The following is a 10872-nucleotide window of genomic DNA, read 5'->3' as shown; positions in this document are numbered from 1 at the left end:
GACACACCCAAAGAAAGCAATGGCGATGAGGCAACGGAGGATAACCCCCTTGAGAAGCAATCTAAGCACTGGCATCATTGGCGCCGCTCTAAGCACCGTCATGGCAAAAATAGTGATACCGGCACAAGAGACAATAACACTCCGGATAATGCCGAGGACGAAAACAATCCCGCCCAGCCAAGCTTCGAGCAGGCTGAACGGGAGGATGGGCAAGCTAGCCCTGGGGAACAGGCAATGGATGGAGAATCGGAGGATGACAATTACATGCCCCTCTCCGAAGACGAGGTGAGCCTCAACGAGGAACAATTCATCGTTCCCGAGGATCCCGTCGAGCAGGAGCACTTGAGCGCCGGCTTATAGACACTGCAAAAATCCTGAAGAAAAAGCAGCAGCAGCTTCAAGCTGATCAAGATCTACAAACTGATAGATGGACCGAGGTCCTGGCAGCCGAGGTATACAGACACGCCCAACCAAAAGTTACCCAAAGCATAGGTTGTTACCTCAATTCGAGGAGGAGGCACTAGAGCCTACACTACTAGCGCAGGATGCGGCTGACCGGCCACCACATGGCCGGGGCAAAGCGGCGTATCAGCTCGAAGTACAGCCCACACCTCGTCGCCAAACAAGCAAAAACACGAAGGCCCGGGGCTACACACATGACCTTCGAGACAAATTGAACAAAGTAGGACAGTCAAGATTGATCTACGGATCATGGGGGCGTGCCCCAACGCGTGACGGTGACCGTAACGCCGGTACACTAAATTCAAATCCGGCTGGGCCAAATACAACGGACCAGACTCATGGGAACTGCGTCGTGATCTAGCCGAGCATAGAGGCGCCGCACACCCCCTATGCTTCACTGACGAAGTAATGGATCATGAATTCCCAGAAGGGTTTAAGCCCGTGAATATTGAGCCCTACGATGGGACTACAGACCCTGCAATATGGATAGAAGATTTCTTTCTCCACATTCACATGGCTCGTGGGGATGATCTACACGCCATAAGGTACCTCCCACTAAAACTCAAGGGACCGGCTCGGCATTGGCTGAATAGTTTGACGGCAAACTCCATTGGAAGTTGGGAGAACCTGGAAGATGCATTCCTGGATAACTTCCAGGGCAATTATGTGCAACCACTGGATGCTGACGATTTAAGTCACATAACCCAACAGCCCGAAGAGTCAGCCAGGAAATTCTGGACTCGGTTACTAACTAAAAAGAACCAAATTGTTGGTTGTCCGAATGACGAAGCCCTAGCGGCCTTTAGATATAACATCCGTGTTGAGTGGCTTACCCGACACCTCGGCCAAGAGAAGCCGAAGTCCATGGCAGCCCTCATGACACTCATGACCCGCTTTTGTGCGGGCGAGGATAGCTGGTTGGCTCGTAGCAACAGCACAACAAGCAATCCTGGCACATCAGAGGCCAGAGATAGCAACGGCAAGCCCCGACGCAATAGACACAAGCATCGCAAATAACGGCAACAACGCCGAAGACACGGCCATCAACGCTAGATTCAGTGGATCTAAGTCCCGTCGGCGGAAAAAGTCATTCAAAAGAAACAACCTGGGCCCGTCCAGTCTGGACCGCATACTCGATGGCTCGTGCCAAATTCACGGCACCCCCGATAAACCAGCCAACCACACCAATAGGGAATGTTGGGTGTTCAAACAGGCCAGCAAGTTGAATGCCGAAAACAAGGAAAAGGGATCGCACAATGATGACGACGAGGAGCCCTGGCTGCCGAACACAGGAGGACAAAAGAAATTCCCTCCCCAACTAAAAATGGTAAATATGATATACGCTACCCATATTCCCTAGCGAGAGCGGAAGCGCGCACTAATGGACGTCTACGTGATGGAGCCAGTCGCCCCAAAATTCAAGCCATGGTCTTCTTGTCTGATCACCTTTGATGGCAGGGACCATCCAACCAGTATCCGTCATGGCGGTTCGGCCGCGTTGGTCCTCGACCCAATCATTGACGGATTCCACCTCACACGAGTCCTTATGGATGGTGGCAGCAGCCTGAACCTGCTCTATCAGGATACTGTGCGCAAAATGGGCATCGATCCCTCAAGGATCAAACCCACCAAAACCACCTTTAAAGGTGTAATGCCAGGTGTAGAGGCCTGTTGCACAGGCTCAATCAAACTGGAAGTAGTCTTTGGATCTCCGGACTACTTCAGAAGCGAGGAGTTAATCTTCGATATCGTCCCCTTCCGTAGTGGCTATCACGCACTACTCGGACAAACCGCATTTGCCAGATTCAATACGGTACCGCATTATGCATACCTCAAGCTCAATATGCCAGGACCTCGCGGGGTTATAACGATTAATGGAAACACAGAGAGCTCGCTCCGCACGGAGCAGCACACTGTAGCCCTCGCAGCAAAAGTACAGAGCAGCCTTCTTAGGCAGACCTCCAATTCGGCAATAAAGCCCCCGGACATCGTCAAGCGAGTCCGAAGTACTCTGCAATAGGATCGTTCGGCCTATCCAGATCTCGCCTAGCAATTCGGCCTCCGTCCTAGTCCCAGTTGAGGGAGTCCTGGATTAGGGGGTATCCAGACAGTCGGACTGTATACTTCGTCCGGACTGTTGGCGCGTGAAGATACAAGACTCCAGACTCCGTCCCGTGTCCGGATGGGACTCTCCTTTGCGTGGAAGACAAACTTGGCGATCCGGATATTATATTTCCTTCCTTGTAACCGGCTCCATGTAAACCCTAGCCCTCTTTGGTGTCTATATAAACCGGAGAGGTTGGTCCTTAGAAGGCCGATCACAATTACAATTATAATCATCATAGGCTAGCTTCTAGGGTTTAGCCTCTACGATCTCGTGGTAGATCTACTCTTGTACTACTCATATCGTCAATATTAATCAAGCAGGCAGTAGGGTTTTACCTCCATCGAGAGGGCCCGAACCTGGGTAAACATTGTGTTCCTTGCTTCCTATTACCATCAGCCTAAGACGCACAGATCTGGACCCCCTACCCGAGATCCACCGGTTTTGACACCGACATTGGTGCTTTCATTGGGAGTTCCTCTGTGTCGTCGCTGCAAGGCTTGATGGCGCCTTCAATCATCAACAACATGGTTCAGGCAAGACTTTTCTCCCCGGATAGATCTTTGTGTTCGGCAGCTTCGCACTGCGGGCCAATTCGCTTGGCCATCTAGAGCAGATCGACAGCTACGCCCCTGGCCAACAGGTCAGGTTCAGAAACTTGAACTACATGGCCGACATTTGCGGAGACTTGATCTTCGACAGATTCAGGCCTGTGCCAGGAGCACCGGACAGTCACGATGAGCACGGCTTAGACCTGCTATCGGACAATGCTCGGGATATCACCCCTGCAGTAGCCCCAGACCTAAATCCGGAGCAGGCTGCGTGGCCGAAGGACGGAGGGATGGACCCCGCCCCGCAGGCTGCATACTCATCGGCGGTGGAGCCGAACACAGGTCTCACCTCTGTGGAAGCCTGTAACTCCGGACCCCCGGACTCGTATCGGGTTGTTGGTTCCAGTGCGCGCACTCCCGAACCAGCCGAGGCAGGTTGGGCCCCGGTAATGGAGTTTACCACTGCGGATATCTTCCAGCACTTGGCCTTTGGTGACATGCTGCACTCGTTAAAATCTCTCTCTTTGACAGGAGACTCTTGGCCGAACTATGTCCGGCTCTAGTGGGAAGCAGGCGATGAAGGAATTCGTTGCCCACCCACCACCCACTTCATTGCCACGGTTGAGATTTAACCGACGTGCTTGACTTCGACTCCGAAGGCATCGACGGTATGGACGATGATGAAGGTGAAGATTCAAAATCTCTGGGGCGCTGAACTACCACCTTGTCACACGATATTTACATGGTGGATACGCCCAAGGAGGACGACAGCGACAATAAAACCCCCGGGCAAAAGCCAAAACAACGGCGCAGACGCCGCTCAAAGTCCAGCAACAGTAAAAAATAGCAACAAGAGCGCCAGAAAGATCGACACACCAGTCAACTCCAAAGGCAACAATGACCATATAGACCCAGCGATGGAGCAGGACAAGCCAGGTCATGCCGAACACAGTTCGGAGCAGATGCCCGACCACAATGATTCCGAGGGATGAATTCATCAAACTGCCCCAGGCCAAGTACAAAGTCGGGATGACGACGCATTCATCATCCCGAAAACACGAGTGGAACGACATAACCTCCACCGAATGCTTATGGCCACAGCGAGAAGCCTAAAAAGCAGAAACAATGGCTAAAAGCCGCACAGGAAACGCTCAATCGCAGATGGAATAAAGTGCTAGACACTGAAGAAAGATACAGCGACGATCGCCATACAAAGAGCTATCCAAAATGCAAGCTACTGCCAGAATTCGACGACGAGGCCGTTCCACCAAAGACTAATATGACCAGGAGGCCCAACGTACCTCTCCAAAACCGCAACAAAGCGGCTACCAACGCCGCGCACGATCTACATGAGCACCTGGATAAGAAAGCTGGCGCAGCTAGGTACATCTACGGGTATAAAGGACACACCCCGGCGAGGGACTATGGTCATCAAAACGATTATGCCAATCAAATACCGGTTCAGAATAAACACCGGACACAACAACAACCAACGACATGCCACAACATGTCCAGATACAGAGGGGCTTCCCACCCCCTGTGCTTTACCGAATAGGTACTAGATCATGAATTTCCACAGGGCTTTAAACCTGTGAACATAGAGGCATACGATGGAACGACAGACCCAGGGGTCTGGATCGAGGACTTTATCCTGCATATACACATGGCTCGTGGGGATGACCTACACGCCATCAAATACCTTCCGCTCAAACTGAAGGGACCAGCTCGACACTGGTTGAAAAGCCTCCCTGAAAATTCAATTGGGAGTTGGGAGGAACTCGAGGACGCTTTCAGGGCCAATTTCCAAGGGACTTATGTCCGGCCTCCGGATGCTGACGATTTAAGTCACATAATCCAACAATCCGGAGAGTCCGCCCGCAAGCTTTGGAATAGATTTCTCACTAAGAAGAATCAAATTGTCAATTGTCCGGATGCCGAAGGATTAGCGGCATTCAAACACAGCATCCGCAACGAGTGGCTCGACAGACACCTCGGCCAAGAAAAGCCAAGGACAATGGCAGCCCTAACAAGCCTTATGACCCGCTTTTGCACGGGTGAAGATAGCTGGCTAGCCCGTAAAGGCACCAGCGACCCCAGCACATCCGAAATAAGGGATGGCAACGGGAAGCCACGGCGTAATAAAACTAAACGCCAAAACAAGGAAGAGAGCTCGGACAACACAACGGTTAATGCCGGATTCAGGGGCTCTCGACCTGATCAGCAAAAGAAGCCATCTAAAGGAAGCAAAGAGGGACCGTCCGGTCTGAACAGAGTCCTGGACAGATTGTGCCAAATTCATGGCACCCCTGACAAGCCTGCGAACCACACGCATAGAGAGTGCTGGGTCTTCAAGCAGGCCGGCACACTAAATGTCGAACACAAGGGAAGGGAAACACCAAGTGAAGACGAGGATGAACCTCGCCAGCCGAACATTGGGGGACAGAAAAAATTCCCGCCAGAGGTTAAAACAGTGAACATGATCCACGCGACTCGCACATCCATGAGAAGGCACGAACGCGCGCATAGAGATGCGCGCGATGTAGAACCCATCGTACCCACACTTAACTACTGGACGTCCTATCCGATCACCTTCGATCGCTTGGATGGCCGAACTAGTATTCGGCGCGAAGGATCAGAGGCCTTGGTGCTTGACCCAATAATCGATGGATACCATCTCACCCACGTCCTCATGGATGGTGGCAGCAGTCTCAATCTAATATATGAGGACACTGTCCGCAGGATGGGGATAGACCCATCCAGAATCAGTCAAAGCAACACCACCTTTCAAGGGGTGATACCAGGCGTTGAAGCCTACAGCCGGGGCTCCGTCATACTAGAAGTAACATTCGGCCCTCCAGGCAACTCCAAAAGCGAAGAACTATCCTTCATAATCGCACCCTTCCAAAGAGACTATCACTCATTGCTTGGAAGAACGGCCTTCGCCCGCTTCAACGCATTGCCGCACTATGGCTACCTTACACTCAAGATGCCCGGTCCATGTGGCATCGTCACCGTTAGCGGAATAACAGAGCGCTCTTCACGCGCAGAGGAACACGCGATGGCCCTAGTGGCCAAATTATAAGCGACCTCCAATATCATAAAATATGACTGGTCATTAAGACCAAGGACACGGTTAGATGAGTCTGGTAGCCCGGATAATATTGAACCAGGGCACCGTAATGTAATCCCATAACGGAGGCCAGGGGCTATAAATATAGTCCCACACTTGGCTCAACCTTATTGGCAGGCCAACATCTTATACTTTTACTATCCAGCGCATACTCACGTTGTACTCTCCTATGAGTTTTCTTTTTCCACAGACAACGTTCGTGCGATACCCTTCCAGGATACGGCACAACAGAGACAAAGGCGCAGACGTGCAGCAGGGCCCCATTCAACAGGTTTCTTTTTAGATTAAGCCCCTGTGTAAACCTTTTCTATTGCCTCTTGTTGTTTAACCATCCCATGGGTTCCATACCCACAGAGGATACTGCCGTTTTTGGCATTTCGCCACGACAGATTAATGCACATACCTGGAAACACAGGGTTTATAATGAATGGGCATTCTTGAGCCCATCATCTGTTATAAATTCCGAATATCTTCGGGAGTGTTTGGTGTCACAAGTTTGGCCTTATATGCATCAGCTCTGAATCATGTCTTTCGTCAAATGTTGGGTTTCCCGGCTCCTGGTTTTTCCGCCTTACATTCTGTTATTATCGGCTAAGGTGGCCAAAGGAGAACTACTGCGATTGTGCCCTGGTTATTCTGGATGAGCACCTCGGTAGAGAAAGCCGAAAACTGACTGTCATGATGCAGCGAGAGACTGTTCAACCACTCGAAGACTCAACGGAATCTTTAGGATTCCTCCGCATTAACGAAGGACCATTTCTTGGACATGTACATACGCGCCCGTATCCGTATGCACGCGAAGGTACCATGGGCTACATAGTAGCCCCAACTTTAGACTCACATGGCTAAGCGAAAGCGTTACATCTATATAGTCTTGTTGCCTAGTTCGACGTGCGATCACCTCCTTAATGGACCAAGACGTTGGATCAAGTGTGATTAAGCATATTTTTCGCGAACACCCCTGCATTGTATGCGTGGGGCCTGAAGCCAACGACTGCTAACTTTCAGATTACACGTATATATATACAAAAAACGGCCGCACAGGGGACACAATAATACTTTCAGCCAAAAAGTATAAATATAGCCTTGCAACCAAAATAGCATTGTTTTTACAATCATTCGATTCATCACTCGAATAGGACATTCTTCGAGCACTGCACCTCTATTAGGCAGGCACCTTTGGTGACCTGCGCCAAGTAGTGCTCGGCCGGATGTTGGCCCCCCACCGGATCCTGGGCCGCTATAATGGTGGCCTCCATATCCGTCCAATAGGCTTTAACGCGGGCAAGGGCCATCCGCGCACCCTCTATGCACGCCGACCTCCTCATGGCATCGATCCGAGGCACGGCCCCAAGGAACTGTTGCACCAAGCGAAAGTAACCGTCCGTCTTAGGCCCCATCGGCCAAAGATGGTCTGTTATAGACCGCATTGCAAGCCCGGACAGCCTGTGAAGCTCCGCTACAGTAGCCATCTTGTCACTTAACGGCAGCGGGCGAGTGGAAGCATTGAACTGCGACCAGAAAAGCTTGTCCACTTCCTTATCACCCTGATCTTTGAAAAACTCGGCAGCATCAGCCGTACTCTGCGCCAAATCCGCATATGCGTCCGCAGGACTCCAGCGTCCATCCAGGGGAGCATACTTCGGATGGAAAAACTTGGTCCGCAGCAAATAGGAGCCCCCAGCCGCGATTTTACCGGCCTGTTGAAGCTCCTCCCACGCACCCTTGAGTTCGGTCCATATTTTCTTGGTGGCATTAAGTGCCTTGTTCAGGTCGGCCGAACTATTCTTATGCTCCTTTTTAAGGAGCTCATAATGGTCAGCGGCATTTTTTAACTCCACAGCCATTTCGGCTATCTTCTCCTCGCTTCGGCGATGAGCAGCCTGTTCGGCTCTCAATTCCTCAGCCGTGTTTTGGGCAGCCGCATTGCTAACCCGAGCTTGTTCCTTGGCCAGGGCAAGTTCCGCCCTCAGGGCTTCCACCGCAGTAGCACCATCTGAAGTTCAAACATATTACATTAATATCATGTCGCCTTCATATTTTCCTATATAAAGGAAGGCAGAGCACATACCTTGCGATTTTCCAGATGCTCGTTCACCAGCGTGATATCGGCATCGATCGATCCAATCTGCCTCGTTAATTCGGCAACTTCAACGGACTGGCCAGCGGCCGGACCAACAGGTACCTGCACATATTCACAGCACAATAATTGGTTTATGATCCCCCATTTGCCGCCTAGGGCGGGCAACCAGAGTCTCAGGGGCTACTATCTATATGGAGCACACCTAGCGCGTGCCTCACAGCCAAAGAAATAGTGTACTCTTCATTACATACCTCAAAGCCTCTGAGCAGGCTTGTGAATGCTTCATTCAAATCGCTTGTAGCGGACAAACTCTTCTTGAGCACCGAGCTCATTAATGAGCGGTGCTCCTCTGTGAGCACAGCTCGCTCCAGTAAGCCTGTCAGTATGTCCGGCCGGACATCGAACTGCGCCGGACCCTTCCCATCGCCCCCCGTGGGAGCCAAACGCTCCGGGCTTAGGGCGGCTGACGCATTGACTTTCGGCTTTGGCAGATCCGGAATCCTCCGTGAAGACACCTCGGTGTCGCCCGCTTCATGAGCCGGAGAGGTAGGTGGGGTCTTTTCACATCCCTAATTCTGGTCTGACCTATGCCAGCTTCCATGTGTGCATCATGTTTAAATTCAAATGAAATTTGAATTGAGGAATTTTCGAAGCCTCAGAATACCACTAAAAATAACCAACATTTAAATCTCATCAAATGAGTCCAAGAAAATGTTCCTCTTAGTCTCTGAAATTATTGGCAAAAGGTAAAAGTCAAACCAATATTTTTGGTATCTCAGAAACATTTATTTTGGGTCTTTGAATTAATTCAATAACTATTTGCATTGGATATATATTTCTTATATAATTAATATATGTCCAATAATTCTAGAACATTTTATGTGGCTTGGTATATTTTAGTTCTAGCCACATAATTAATTTCAGCATTTTATCAAATGGTTTAGTATTTTTACTAAATCAAAACAAAACTGAACAAAATAGAAAACTCAAACAAAAAAAAGAAAGAGAGAGAAAGAAAACCTTACCTGACTTACCGCAGCCCACCTGGCCGGCCCAGTCGGCCAGCCCAGCCACCTGGCCCAGCCCACCTCTTCCTGTCGTCTTCCTCCCCTCGCCCCGAAGCAGCTCGATGGCGAGCGCTGGCGACACCGTGGCCTCCTCCCTGCCTACCTCACGCCCTCAAGGCCCTTCCAGCGCCACAGAGATGGCCACGCACCCCCCAGGCCCTCTCACTCTCTCCCCGAGCTCCTCTCCTCCTCTCGCTCTCTCACACGCAACCACCGAGCGCTGTCGCCGATGCCGACGAACACCACCGCGGCCATCGCCTCTCCCTCGCCTCTCCGTGCTGACCAGAGGCTCCGCCTTGACGCCACAGAGCCCCAAGACGAAGCACGCGCTCGCGGGACGCCCGAAGCGACGCCATCATCCTCGTCCATGCCGTCGGCCGCCAGAGATCCCCCTCGCCGCCCCGCTTGCTCCGACCCCTCCCCGAGCCCGCCGAGTCCTCCGTTGAGATCACTGTGAGCTCCGCCACCATTCCCCCTCCTCCCCGCGCTCGTTCCCACACTCTAGCCGCCCTTTTCACCGGGGTCATGAGCTCCTCGCCGCCGGTGATGACACAGACGAGGCCAAAGCCACCATAGCTCACTCTCGAGCACGGCAACGTGCTCCACACCTCACCAGGAGCCTAACACAAACACTAGCTCCCCCTCCCATGCACTACAACGTCAATACCGTAGGTGCCCGAACTCCGGCCGCCGGGGAAATGCTCGCCGCTGTCAACTCCGGCCATCCCAGCTGCTGCCGCCACCACCACTAGATGCGCGAGAGCTCCAGCAAGCCGTAGCAGCAAACCGCGCTGAAAACGGAACCCCATAGAGAAATCCCGACTCCCTCCGCCACGGTTTTGGTCGCCGCAGGCAGAACTCCGGTGAAGCCGACGTGGCGCTGTCATTAGCCACTAATGACGCCCTAACTAACCCACCTAGCTCACTGACACCTGGGCCCCATGCCCTAAATAATCTAGGTTTTATTTCTGTTTAGATTAGTTTATAATCACGCGGGACCCACCAGTCAGAGTTGACTGTGCTGACGTGTCAGTTGACCCGGACTCACCTGCCATTGACACTGAACAACACTGGGTCACTGACCAGTGGACCCCACCGGTCAGGTTTGACCTGGAGGCGCCCAGTTGACCTGCTGACATCAGGGTGATGTCATGCTGACGCAACATGTATTTTCTGGATTTATTTTAATTCAGGAAATTCCAGAAAATGTCCTAAACTTCTAAAAATCATATAAAATCAACCGTAGCTCCAAATCAAATAATTTATATATGAAAAATGATCAGAAAATTCCAATCTATCCATTTGTACCATTTTCATGCATGTTTGAACAACTTAAATCTGTTGTATACAAAAATTTGAATAAATGGCATTTGTAATGCCTCATGTGGAGTTTGAATTTGAACCTAGGGTTCAAACCAACTTCATTTAACTTGTTGCTAGTTGCATTAGCTCAAACCACAACATATTGCCATGTC

Source organism: Triticum dicoccoides, chromosome 7B (assembly GCF_002162155.2).
Source record: "Triticum dicoccoides isolate Atlit2015 ecotype Zavitan chromosome 7B, WEW_v2.0, whole genome shotgun sequence".
Lineage (NCBI taxonomy): Eukaryota > Viridiplantae > Streptophyta > Magnoliopsida > Poales > Poaceae > Triticum > Triticum dicoccoides.
The sequence above is the reverse complement of the archived record's forward strand: the minus strand, read 5'-3'. Positions refer to the sequence as shown.